This window comes from Cebus imitator, unplaced genomic scaffold, assembly GCF_001604975.1.
Source record: "Cebus imitator isolate Cc_AM_T3 unplaced genomic scaffold, Cebus_imitator-1.0 Scaffold66, whole genome shotgun sequence".
Lineage (NCBI taxonomy): Eukaryota > Metazoa > Chordata > Mammalia > Primates > Cebidae > Cebus > Cebus imitator.
Window position 1 is genome coordinate 4,566,002 of NW_016107381.1, and position 14,427 is coordinate 4,580,428.

General features: G+C 40.6%; 1 long non-coding RNA gene across 1 annotated transcript in view; it reads left to right on the top strand.

Annotated features, from left to right (window-relative positions):
• LOC108305772 overlaps positions 1–11,720 on the top strand; it is a 58,770-nt gene extending 47,050 nt beyond the window's left edge. Inside the window, exon 4 of the long non-coding RNA XR_001825882.2 lies at positions 11,632–11,720. This is a non-coding gene — a long non-coding RNA (uncharacterized LOC108305772). The remainder of the gene's footprint in view (positions 1–11,631) is intronic.
• Positions 11,721–14,427: the final 2,707 nt, after the last annotated feature.

Sequence of the window (14,427 nt, forward strand, 5' to 3'; positions counted from 1 at the left end):
CACAAGCAATAAATAGCACGGTGAATGCAATGGTACCTCACATTTCAATACTAACATTGAATGTAAATGGCCTAAGTGCTCCACTTAAAAGATAGGGAACTGCAGAATGGATAAAAACTCACCAACCAACTATCTGCTGCCTTCAGGAGACTCACCTAACATATAAGGACTCATATAAACTTAAAGTAAAGGGGTGGAAAAAGGCATTTCTGGACACAAAAGTGAGCAGGGATAGGTATTCTTATATCAGACAAAACAAACTTTAAAGCAACAGCAGTTAAAAGAAACAAACAGGGACATTATATAATTGTAAAAGGCCTTGTCCAACAGGAAAATATCACAATCCTAAAATACATGCACCTAACACTGAAGCTCCCAAATTTATAAAACAATTACTAATAGACTGGAAAAATGAGATAGACAGCAACACAATAATAGTGGGAGATTTCAATACACCACTGACAGCAGTAGATAAGTCATCAAGACAGATAGTCAACAAAGAAACAGTGGATTTAAAGTATACTTTGGAACAAATGGACTTAACAGATATATACAGAACATTTCATCCAATAACTGCAGAATACACATTATATTCAATAATGCATGGAACCTTCTCCAAGATAGACCATATGATAGGCCATAAAACAAACATCAATAAATTTAAGAAAATTGAAATTATATAAGCACTCTCAGACCTCAGCGAAATAAAACTGAAAATCAACTCCTAAAGGAACCTTCAAGACCATGAAAATACATGGAAATTAAATAACCTGCTCCTGAATGAACATTGGGTCAAAAATGAAATCAAGATGGAAATTAAAAAATTCTTCAGGCTGTACAACCATAATGATACACCCTCCCAAAACCTCTAGGATACAGCAAAGGTGGTGCTGAAAGGAAATTTGTAGCCCTAAATGCCTACATCAAAAAGTCTGAAAGAGCACAAACAGACAATCTAAGGTCACACCTCAAGGAACTAGAGAAACAAAACTAAACCAAACTGAAACCCAGCAGAAAAGAGGAGATAACCAAGATCAGAGCAGAACTAAATGAAATTGAAATTTAAAAAAATACAAAAGATAAATGAAACAAAAACCTGGTTCTTTGAAAAGATAAATAAGATTGCTAAACCATTAGAAAGATTAACCAAGAAAAAAAGAGAGAAAATCCAAATAACCTCACTAAGAAATGAAACAGGTGATATTACAACTGACACCACTGAAATACAAAAGAACATTCAAGGCTACTATGAACACCTTTACACACATAAACTAGAAAACCTTGAAGGGATGGATAAATTCCTGGAAAAATATAACCCTCCTAGCTTAAATCAGGAAGAATTGGATACCCTGAACAGACCAATAACAAGCAGTGATATTGAAATGGCAATTTAAAAATTACCTACAAAAGAAAGCCCAGGACCAATTGGATTCACAGCAGAGTTCTACCAGTCAACGAAAAATTGGCACCAATCCTTTGACACTATTGCACAAGATAAAGAAAGAAGGAACCCTCCCTAATACATTCTATGAAGCCAGCATCACCCTAATACCAAAACCAGGAAAGGCATAACCAAAGAAGAAAACTACAGACTGATATCCTGGATGAACACAGATGCTGAAATCCTTAACAAAATACCACCTAACTGAATCCAACAACATATCAAAAATATAATCCACCATGATCAAGTAGGTTTCATACCAGGGATTTAACATACACAAGGATTTAACATACACAAGTAAATAAATGTGATACATCACATAAATAGATTTAAAGACAAAAAAGTCACATGATCATCTCAATAGATACAGAAAAAGGATTCAACAAAATCCATCATCCCTTTATGACTAAAACTCCCAGCAAAATAGGCATACAAGGGACATTCCTTAATGTAATAAAAGCCATCTATGACAAACCCACAGCCAACATAATACCAAATGGGTAAAAGTTGAAAGCATTCCTTCTGAGAACTGGAACAAGACAAGGATGCCCACTCTCACCACTCCTCTTTAAAGTACTGGAAATCCTAGCCAATTAGATGAGAGAAAGAGATAAAAGGCATCCAGATCAGTAAAGAGGAAGTCAAACTGTCACTGTTTGCTGACAATATAATTGTTTACCTTGAAAACCCTAAAGGCTCCTCCAGAAAGCGTACAAGATTAATGTACACCAATCAGTAGCTCTTCTATACAACAGTAGTGACCAAGTGGAGAATCAAATCAAGAACTCAACCCTTTTATAATAGCTGCAAAAAATAAAAAATAAAATACTTAGAAATATACCTAACCAAGAAGTCAAAAGACCTCTACAAGGAAAACTACAAAACACTGCTGAAAGAAATCATAGACAACACAAACAAATGGAAGCACATCCCATGCTCAGGTGTGAGTAGAATCAATATTGTGAAAATGGCCCTACTGCCAAAAGGAATCTACAAATTCAAAGAAATCCCCATCAAAATACCACCACCATTCTTCACAGAATTAGAAAATCAATTCTGAAATTCATATGGAACCAAAAAAGAGCCCACATAGCCAAAGCAAGACTAAGCAATAAAAACAAATCTGGAGGCATCACACTACCTGATTTCAAACTATAAGTCCATAGTCACCAAAACAGTGTGGTACTGGTATAAAAATAGGCACATAGACCAACGGAACAGTATAGAGAATCCAGAAATAAACCCAAATACTTACAGCCAACCGATCTTCAACAAAGCAAACACAAACATCAAGCGGGAAAAGGACACTCTTTTTAACAAATGGTGCTGGGATAATTGGCTAGCCACATGTAGGAGAATGAAACTGGATCATCATCTCTCATCTTATACAAAAATCAACTCAAGATGGATTAAGGACTTAAACCTAAGACCTGAAACTACAAACATTCTAGAAGATAACATTGGAAAAACCCTTCTAGACATTGGCTTAGGCAAGGATTTCATGACCAAGAACCCAAAAGCAAATGCAATAAAAACAAAGATAAATAATTGGGACTTAATTAAACTAAAGAGCTTTTGCACAGCAAAAGGAAGAGTCAGCAGAGTAAACGGACAACCCACAGAGTGGGAGAAAATCTTCACAATCTATACATCTGACAAAGGACTAATATCCAGATTCTACAAGGAACTCAAACAACTCAGCAAGAAAAAAAACAATCCCATCAGAAAGTGGGCTAAGGGCATTAATAGACAATTCTCAAAAGAAGATATACAAATGGTCAACAAACATGTGAAAAAATGCTCAACATCACTAATGATGAGGGAAATATCACCATCATTCTTCACAGAATTAGAAAAACAATTCTGAAATTCATATGGAACCCAAAAAAAAGCCCTAGTAGCCAAAGCGAGACTAAGCAGAAATGCAATACTACCTTACTCCCGCAAGAGTGGCCATAATAAAAATATCAAAAAACAATAAATGTTGGTGTGGATGCGGTGATTAGGGAACACATCTACACTGCTGGTGGGAATGTAAACTAGTATGGCCACTATGGAAAACAGTGTGGAGATTCCTTAATGAACTAAAAGTAGAACTATGATTTGATCCAGCAATCCCACTACCAGGCATCTACCCAGAGGAAAAGGAGTCATTATACGAAAAAGATACTTGCACACACAGGTTTATAGCAGCACAATTCACAATTGCAAAATGGTGGAATCAACCCAAATTCCTGTCAATCAATGAGTGGATAAATTTTGGTGTATATGTATATATGTATATATATGATGGAATACTACTGAGCCATAAAAAGGAATGAATTAACAGCATTTGCAGTGACCTGAATGAGATTGGAGACCATTATTCTAAGTGAAGTAACTCAGGAATGGAAAACCAAACATTGCATGTTCTCACTGATATGTGGGAGCTAAGCTATAAGGAAGCAAAGGCATAAGAATGATACAATAGACTTTGGGAACTTGAAGGGGGACAGAAGGGGAGGGGCAAGGGATAAAAGACTACAAGTATGGTTCAGTGTATACTGCTTGGGTGATGGGTGCACCAAAATCTCACAAATCACCATTAAAGAACAACAAAATTAGCCAGGTATGGTGGCACATGTCTGTAATCCCAGCTACTCAAGTGGCTGGGGCACAAGAATCACTTGAACCCAGGAGGCAAAGGTTGCAGCGAGTCAAGATCTTGTCACACTATACCCCAGCCTGGGTGACAGAACAAGATTCTGTCAAAAAAAAAAGGAATAACTATAATCACAAATATCTGTTAATGATACACAATATAAAAAGAAGCAAACTCTGGCTACAAGAACACAAAGTATGAACGTATGTGGGAAGGACAAAAGTGTATAGTTTTTGTATATAATTAAAGTTAAATTGTTGCAAACGTAAAATAGGCAGATATATCTAGCTACAAGGTATTTGATTCCAGATTCCTTCCTTCCTTCCTTCCTTCCTTCCTTCCTTCCTTCCTTCCTTCCTTCCTTCCTTCCTTCCTTCCGTCCGAGTCGAACTTCTGTCACCCAGGTTGGAGGTGCAGTGGTGTGATCTTGGCTCACCACAACCTCTGCCTCCTGGGTTCAAGCAATTCTCGTGCCTCAGCCTCCCGAGTAGCTGGGATTACAGTTGTGCACCACCAAGCCTGGCTACTTTTTTTTTGTATTTTAGTTGACATGGGGTTTTGAACTGGTCTTGAACTCCTGGCCTGAAGTGATCCTATCCTCCTCAGCCTCCCAAAGTGCTGAGATTACAGGCATGAACCACCGCACCCAGCCTATAATGTCTTCTTGAGGCCTGATTGGCAGGCTCCCTGGGATACGTTTCAGACTACCTTCCCAGGTGTTTCTTTCTTCCTAATAGTTCTCTGATATCAACATTTGTATCTCAATTCTCTAAGTGCACCCCAGGTAGGGTTCTACTTGGAGCACACTCAGTGTGGCCTACCAGATATCATGGGTGTATTCCCTGCTGGAAACTTGTACATGATCTTGATCATCTTCAAGCTGACTGTCAGCATGTTAACCCTGTTCAAAGAACAGCTTACTGTCTGGGACTTATATTCTTTTATTTTTCTTTTCTTTCTTTCTTTTTTTTTTTTTTTGAGATGGAGTTTCGCTCTTGTTGCCTAGGCTGGAGTGCAATGGCACGACCTTGACTCACTGCAACGTCCACCTCCTGGGTTCAAGCGATTCTTCTACCTCAGCCCCCCTAGTAGCTGGGATTACAGGCATGCACCACCACACCCAGCTAATTTTGTATTTGTAATAGAGACATGCACCACCACACCCAGCTAATTTTGTATTTGTATTTCCTCATGTTGATCAGGCTGGTCTTGAACTCCCAACCTCAGGTGATCTGCCTGCCTCAGCCTCCCAAGGTACTGGGATTACAGGTGAGAGCCACCGTGCCCAGCCATATTCTTATTCAAAGAAAATGAGAAACATGATGATGAAGTGGGAGAGTCCTTAAATGACAAACACTAATGAACCAGGGCTTCCACAGCAGCCCCTATGCAGGGCATATTGGTAAATGCTTTCAACATGGCTTGCCTAACTCTGCTGGTGTCCATCGTGCCTGGAGAATTACCAGATTTAACCCAAGACCCCAGTTATCAACTTTAGAAACAATCTTGGAATCAGATTACAGAAAACGAAACAAAATGGTACTCAGAATTATACCCCAAGAGGCCAGGCACAGTGGCTCATGCCTGTAATCCTTGCACTTTGGGAGGCTGAGGTAGGTAGGATTTCGAGGCCAGGAGTTCGAGACCAGCCTGGCCAACATGATGAAACTCCATCTCTACTAAAAATACAAAAATTAGCCAGGCATGGTGATGTATGCCTATAATCCCAGCTACCCAGGAGGCTGAGTTAGGAGAATCGCTGGAACCTAGGAGATGGAGGCTGCAGTGAGACGAGATCTCGCCGTTGGACTCTAGCCTGGGCGACAGGGCATCTCAAAAAAAAAAAAAAAAAAATTATACCCCAAGAGTTCCACTAGGCCCCTTTAGTTACCAATTTCCAGGCTAAATCTGAACAAGAACGAGTTGTTTTCCTCTCTTCAACCCTTTGAAAAAGCAAATGACAGCAGAGACAGAGTTCCATCATCAGTATTATTTCATCAATTGCTTCTGAAGAATTTCAGAAAGCAGGCTCTAACCATACTCATGCGATGAGTCACGTGGCATTGCTTGTCATTAAGAGCCAGAATGTTTGCTAAAACAGCCACAGTGTGAGTCATCATTTTACATAATGTCACACAAATAATGGCCAGGAATAAAGAACAACTTTCACTCCCTGGAAAATACAGCCTTTATAGTGGGATTATAAGGCATGGGAGAGCGCTACTTCATTGAGTTATTTTTTTTATTGTAGATTAAATGTTTGAGGTTACTTTTACCCATTGCTGGCCTAAATGTCCTATACTGCAATCCTGGCCTTTTTCTGGCTAATCTACCTGATGTTGACTTTTCTTTGTTTTGAAGAGAAAGTCTTCTAAATGTCCCAAATTGTGGTGTTTTGTGAGTATTTACACATCCTTTGCCAAGAATCTTCATAAGCAAAATGTGTGTGGCCCTACAAAGAAAATAGAGCTTTCTATTTTTGATTAATGAGTACTGCATAATTCAATTAAACTCAATTGAATTTAATCCAACAAATATTTATTAAGTGTCTACTCTAGGTTTAAAGTGTACTAAGCTCTAGTGGGAAAAGAGTGTTCCTTTCCTCAAGAAACACAGGACAGTGGGACAGAAAGACATACACCCATGAAACAAATTACTAGCTTTACATAATAAATGTCATTTTTTTATTCAACAAAAATATTGAATATTTTCTATGAATCAGGGCCCGTGCTGAGTTGGAACTGGGGATACATAATTAAATGAAATAGACTCTGCTTTCAAGATACACATAGGCAAATGGAAAAACACAGACAAGTAAACAATAGTTACACTGAACTGTAAGAAGGGATGATAACAGCAGAAATGGGACCAAGGAGTTGGCAGAGGGGTCTGTGAGGCTTGTGGGAAACTTCAGAGAGGAAATGAATTCTGAGAGGCACCACTAAAAGGAACCAGAGGCAGGGCGTTGGTGGCTCATTCCTATAATCCCAGCACTTTGAAAGGCCATGAGGGGCGGATCACTTTGGGCCAGGAGTTCAAGACCAGCCAGGACAACATGGTGAAAACCCATCTCTACTAAAAATACAAAAATTAGCCAGGAGTGGTGGCACACACCTGTAATATCAGCTACCTGGGAGACTGAGGCACAAGAATCGCTTGAATCCGGAAAGTGGAGGTTGCAGTGAGCCGAGATCACACCATACTCTGGCCTGGGTGACAAAGCCAGACTCTCAAAAAAAAAAAAAGAAGAAAGAAAGAAAAAGAAAATTGTGTTCCAGCATTCATCTGTTGAAATAGGATCACCCCTAAACCCACTAAACCTCTTCAATTCCAACTTGACTCCTTGCTTTAATGAGGAATGTTTAAAGAAAATGTCCTAACTGGGGCCTCAATGTTTACCCTTTGTTACTGAATTAAGACATACCTCCACTATATTTGTGGGCTTGATTATTTTTAAATTAATTATGCATTCAAAAGTCTAAACAGACTACTATCTTTTTGTTCTTTAAGGAATCTCCACACTGTTTTCCATGGTGGTTGCCCCACTTTACATTCCCACCAGCAGTGTAAAAGTGTTCCCTTTTCATCACATCCACACCATCTATTATTTTTTGATTTTTTTGATTATGGTCATTCTTGCAAGAGTAAGTTGGTATTGCATTGTGGTTTTGATTTGCATTTCCCTGAGCATTAGTGGTGTTGAAAATTTTTTCATGTTTATTGGCCATTTGTATATCTTCTTTTGAGAATTGTCTATTCATGGCTGTAGCCCATTTTTTAATGGGATTGTTTGGGTTTTTATTGCTAATTTGTTTGACCTTGTAGACCAATTCTGGATATTTGTCCTTTGTTGGATGTATAGATTGTAAAGATTATCTCCCACTCTGTGGGTTGTGTTTATTGTGTTCATTGTTTCTTTTGCTGTGCAGAGGCTTTTTAGTTTAAGTCCTGTCTATTTATCTTGTTTTTGTTGCATTTGCTTTTGGGTTCTTGGTGATGAAGTCTTTGCCTAAGCCAGTGTCTAAAAGGTTTTCCAATGTTATCTTCCAGAGTTTTTATGATTTCAGGTCTTAGATTTAAGTTCTTGATCCATCTTGAGTTGATTTTTGTGTAAGATGAGAGATGAGAATCCAGTTTTATTCATCCATATGTGGCTACCCAATGATCCTAGCACAGTTGGTTGAATAGGGTATCCTTTCCCCACTTTATGTTCTTGTTTGCTTTGCCAAAGATCAGTTGGCTGTAAGTATTTGCGTTTATTTCTGGGTTCTCTATTCTGTTCCATTGGTCTATGTGCCTATTTTAAACCAGTACCATGTTGTTTTGGTGATTATGGCTTTATGATAATGATGGATTATCTTTTCAATATTCTGTTGGATTCAGTTAGCTAGTATTTTGTTAAGGATTTTTGCATCTACATCCATCAGAGATATTGGTCTGTAGTTTTCTTTTTGTATGTCCTTTCCTGGTTTGGGTATTAGGGTGATACTGGCTTGTATGATTTAGGGAGGATTCTTCTTTCTCTATCTATGGAATGGTGTCAATAGGAATTTGATCCAGCAATTCCACTACTGGATATATCTACACAGAAAAAAAGGAAGTCATTATGTAAAACAGATACTTGCACACACATGTTTATAGCAGCATAATTCACAATTGCAAAAATATGGAACGAGCCCAAATGCCCATCAATCAACACGTGGATAAAGAAATTGTGGTATAGATACTCCATGGAATACTACTCACCCATAAAAAGGAAGAAAATAATGGCATTTGTAGCAACCTAGATGGAATCAGAGACAATTATTCTAAGTGAAGTAACTCAGGAATGGGAAAGCAAACATTGTATGTTCTCTCTCATAAGTGGGAGCTAAGATATGAGGATGCAAAGGCATAAGAATGATACAATGGACTCTGGGGATTTGGGGGGAAGTGTGTGTGGGGAGGTGAAGAATAAAAGACTACAAATTGGGTACAGTGTATACTGCTCAGGTGATGGGTACAACAAAATCTTAGCAGTCACCACTAAAGAACTTATTCAGCTAAGCAAACATTGCCTGTTACCCAAAAACCTATGGAAATAATAATTTTTTTTTTTTTTTTTTTGCGACAGAATCTCACTCTGTTGCCCAGGCTATACTGCAGTGGTGTGATCTCAGCTCACTGCAACCTCCACCTCCTGGGTTCAAGTAATTCTGCTGCCTCAGCCTCCTGAGTAGCTGAAATTACAGGCACATATAACCATGACCAGCTAATCTTTGTATTTTTAGTAGAGACGGTGTTTCACCATGTTGGCCAAGCTGGTCTCGAACTCCTGACCTCAGGTGATCTACCTGCCTTGGCCTCCCAACGTGCTAGGATTACAGGCATGAGCTACCACACCCAGCTAGAAATAATTTTTTTAAAGGCTACTGTCTGAACTCTGAAGACCACTTCCTCCAGTCCCATCTGCAATTCAGCTGTCCCATCCCTGTGCTGGGGCTGTCTATAATAATTCCTAATATTAAGCATCCTTGCTTAAGGGCAGACAAAGACAGTTTCAGAGTTTTAAAAGATTTTATCACTAGGAATAGTTATTTGGTCCCAGATCTATCCTCTTGGGAGATTCAAAACTTTTTTTAGTTTAAACCCTGCTCATGCATTTAAAAAATTGACTTTTTATGTGCAAGTTCCTAGATAAATGAAAGAGAGTGCCACCTGCCAGGAACACGAAATTTCTGAACTTGCATATTGAATTGCAAGTTTCCTGAACCCAAAGCATTTGAATCGAACTGGGACCCTCTGGTTAAAAATGAGGACTCACAGGCTCTAGGGCTACAGAATTTGTATTTTGAAATAGTTTTGGGGTGCCTTGAGGTTTAAGAAACAAATGTCTTAGTTCCCAAACTTGCCTGATAAGAATCACATGGGAATTTTTGTTTCTTTGTTTCTTTGTTTGAGACAGTGTCTCATTCTGTCGCACCCCAGAGCGCAGTGATGCAATCGTAACTCACTGCAGCCTTGAATTCCTGGGTTCAAGTGATCCTCCCACCTGAGCCTCCCAAGTAGCTGGGACTAAAAGCACCCGACACCATGCCCTGCTGATTTTTGTATTTTTCTCTTGCTATGTTGACAAGCTGGTTTTGAACTCCTGGGCTCAAGTAATCCTCTGGCCTTGGCCTCCCAAAGTGCTGGGATTATAGACATGAGCCACTGTGCCCAGCCAGAATGCTTGTTTAAAATATTTTTCCTCTGATTCACATTACAGGCCTACTGAATTCGTATTTCCAAGAAAGGTGTCTGGGGCTTGAGATTTGTATAAGACCATCAGATGAATATTAAAGAGCTGAAATAGATTCTCTATACCAGTGAAGAAGAACACAATTGTTGTTGTTGTTTAAGCAGATAATTGATAACTAGTATGTGAAACATCTAGGTCTGGGGATTTGGTGACATTACCACATCAGGTTTTCCCTGGGTTCTCTGTCCCATAATTCAGCTCTGTAGTCTTAAGTTCCATCCCATTTCCTAAAATTCTTGCCATTAAACCCTAGGCTCCCGGGCTGGGCATGGTGGCTCAGGCCTGTAATCCAAGCACTTTGGGAGGCCAAGGTGGGTGGATCACCTGAGGTCAGGAGTTCAAGACTAGCCTGGCCAACATGGTGAAGTCCCATCACCACTAAAAATATAAAAATTAGCTGGGCATGGTGGCCTGCGCCTGTAGTTCCGCTACTCAGAAGACTGAGGCAGGAGAATTGCTTGAACCTGGGAGGTGGAGGTTGCAATGAGCCGAGATTGCGCCACTGCACTCCAGCCTGGGCAACAGAGCGAGACTCCATTTCAAAAAATCAAAACAAATAAACAAACAAAAAAACCAAAAACCCAGGCTCTGAATGGCTTCCTCTGATACCAGCTAACACATTTGTGGTGCCAACTGCCTGATAGGCAGAGCTTCTGTTGGAGAACCCTCCCACGACCTATCTTGTTTGCTTTGTAAACCATTTTATTAGGTTGGTGCAAAAGTAATTGTGGTTTTGCCATTGTTTTCAATGGCATTGAAAACAATGGCAAAACCCATAATTACTTTTGCACCAACCCATTACCTGGGCTGCACTCACCCCAATTTTCTCCTGTGACTTAGCATCCTAGGTTTGGACCTACGTTTGGAATTTCATTGTGTCCAAAATAACCAAAATCCAGCTTTGAGCAGCGGTCAGATGCTGAAACTGAGCTGTCCTAAGATCTATCTGGATTTGGTCCAAGGTCCTGCCCTATCACAATATTTGAGCAGACACATAAGATGCGTCATTCTCTTCCTAAGACACATGAGATAATTGTCTTCTCTTCTTCAAGTTAAATAAAAAGTCCCACTTTAAAGTAACCTTGCGGGATTTAAGAAAAAAAAAATGTTAGCTGCACAGTTAAGCCCAGGGTAGCATGGGTTAAAAGAAATACAAACAGAGCCTTAAATACATATCATAGGCCATGAATATTGTCGAGGGAGAAACAGAATGCAAAATTTCCCAAAGTTAACCACAAAATCCATTTTTTTTTTTTTCTTTTTTTGTAGGTCATTCTATGAGACTAACTATCCCTAACCGTCCTGCAGAACATGCTTTGGGGAAGTATTATTTTTTCTTTTTCATAACAACTTTGGGGCTTTGTTTTAAATTGTCTGTGCTTCTCTTTAGCCATGAGGTTCAGAACCAATACCTGTGTCAGGAATGGGCTAATCTAGGTTGCACAGGATGGAAGGAGACTTTACAGTTTCCATACCATTGGTTTCTTTTTCAACAACTGAGTGTTCTGTTTGATCAACTGCAAAGCAGCTCTGCTGACCACAGCATGCCTATTTACCTACCACCTTTCTCAGCTTTCCTTGCATTCCACAGTATTTCCTTTTTTACGTTTGACGCATTTCTCCCCCAGATGTACCAACCTGCAGAGTGACTCAAAGAACGGACAATGGCTTTTGGTCAGTGGTTTTCCAGTAGCTCTGCAAAGCTTTGGGTGTCCACCAAGTTCCTCAGAAGCTGCCTGAAAATCCATGAACTGGCTCTAGACCCTTCCACCCACCCACCCCCGCCCCCGCACCCAAAACAAGCTTTCTGCTTCTTTGTGTTTCATATCATGGCCTGTATAAGACTGGAATAAAGAATTTCTCAACTCAGCAATTTGAAAACCATTCATTTAAATTATCTCCTGTTCTCAGGCATATCATGTTAAGTGTCCCAAGAACAACCCAGATAGTTTGCATAATACTGCGATGTAGCAAGCAAAGCTTTTGAAATCATCTCTGGGCTCTCTGCTTAGTGACTCTAAACTTTGCAGCAGGAGCTATGGAAGCCACACTTCATCCCAGATTCAGAGAAAAGCCTGGCACTTGTTAGCAAATAGTTAAGGAGTCTCAAACGAGTAACTCTTGCACTGCCTGCTACTCCTCACCTGGCTCTGAAAACCTGGTGTCCAGAGCCCTGCCTGGAAACCTGCAGTCCTGATAACTGGGTCCCTGTCTTGACTCTCTGCATCATCCTTCAGTTCTTACAGGCTCAGGCTTTCCTTGCCCCCTCCCCCAGCGTTCTGGAAACCGGAGTCTTCTACCACTCACTCTGGGAGGGGCCCGTTCCCTGAATGCTGTTTACCACCCATGTTCTCGCCAGTTGCCAGGGCTAGGCACTGTTTGATGTCTGGTTCTGAGCCATTCCTGGTTTGACATACTCTTGCTCTGACCTTCCCTCTCATCTAAGAAGCTTATTGTCTCTGCCAAGCCCAGACTTAGATTGTCTTTAAAATCCAAATGTATATGTATCTATGTAAATAGAAAGGTCTCCTATTCCCCCGAGCCTTGAACAGACAATGGACCCTGTACCTTGCATACACAGGAGCTGGTTCTATGTCCCCAGGACTTGACACCGTTAGGGACAAACCTACCTCCTCCCCATGTACCCTCCTACCAATTCAACATGGAATGTGATGCCTTGACAATGGAAGCATGTCTTACTCCCTACACTTGGGCTGAGTTCACATCCCATTTAAGGCTATGCATATGCCTTTTCCAGATGGTTTTCTTTGTCCAAGGCCCTGAAATTTGTCTCCTTTCCTAACAATGTTGCCACTGTGTTCTGCCACCATTTTGGAAAAACTTCTCTAACAACCATCATTCTTGCTTTTCACCTCTTAGGATCATTGGCCTCGTTGAGATCTTCATGAAAGCTACAGACTGGTGCTGTCCACTATGGTAGCACTAGCTACTTGTAGCTATTCAAGTTTAAAATTAAATTAAAAACGGAGACGGAAGAATCACTTGACCTCAGGAGTTTGAGACCAGCCTGGGCAACATGACGAAACCCTGTCTCTACCAAAACTACAAAGAATTAGCTGGTCGTGGTGGTGGGCACCTGTGGTCCCAGCTACTCAGGAAGCTGAGGTGGGGGGACTGCTTGAGCCAGAGAGGCAGAGGTTGCAGTAAGTCAAGATCATGCCACTGCACTCCAGCATGAGTGACAGTGACACCCCCATCTCAAAAATAATTATTTAATTAATTAAAATTAAATAAAATGTAAGAATCGGTTCTTCGGTCACAATAGCTAGATTTCAAGTTGCAGACACGTGGTTAGTGGCTTCTGTATTCGATAGCACAGATATGGAACCTTTTCTTTAACTCAGAAAGTTCTATCCAACAGTGCTGCAGAGATGCACAGACCCTCTCTCCAGAATATGCAAACTTGTACTTACATTTAAAATATTGGGCCAGGCATGGTGTCTCATGCCTGTAATTGCAGCTACTCAGAGGCTGAGGTAGGAGAATCACTTGAAACCAGGAGGCAGAAGTTGTGGTAAGCCAAGATCATACCATTGCACTCCAGCCTGGACAACAAGAGTGAAATTCTGTCTCAAAAAAAAAGTTGCAGGCAATTTTAGGTGATTCACAGACACCCCCGCTTCCTAAGCCCACCTCCCCAAGTTGTTAGAAACCCCTCTCTAATGTGAATGGGGTCTGGGCGTGGTGGCTCACACCTGTAATTCCAACACTTTGGGAGGCTGAGGCGGGCAGATCACTTGAAGTCAGGAGTTTGAGACCTGCCTGGCCAACATGGTAAAACCCAACTCTATTAAAAATACAAAATTAGCCAGGAGTCGTGGCACACGCCTGTAGTTCCTGCTACTTGGGAGACTGAGGTGGGAGGATCACTTGAACCTGGGAAGTGGAGGTTGCAGTGAGCCAAGATAGTGCAACAGCACTCCAGCCTGGGTGACAGAGTGGGACTCTGTCTCAATAATAATAATAATAATAACATGGATGGGGAGCACATGGCTATCCTGAAGTCTGTGGAGGAAGCAGGTATCACAAAAATCTCAGTTCAGA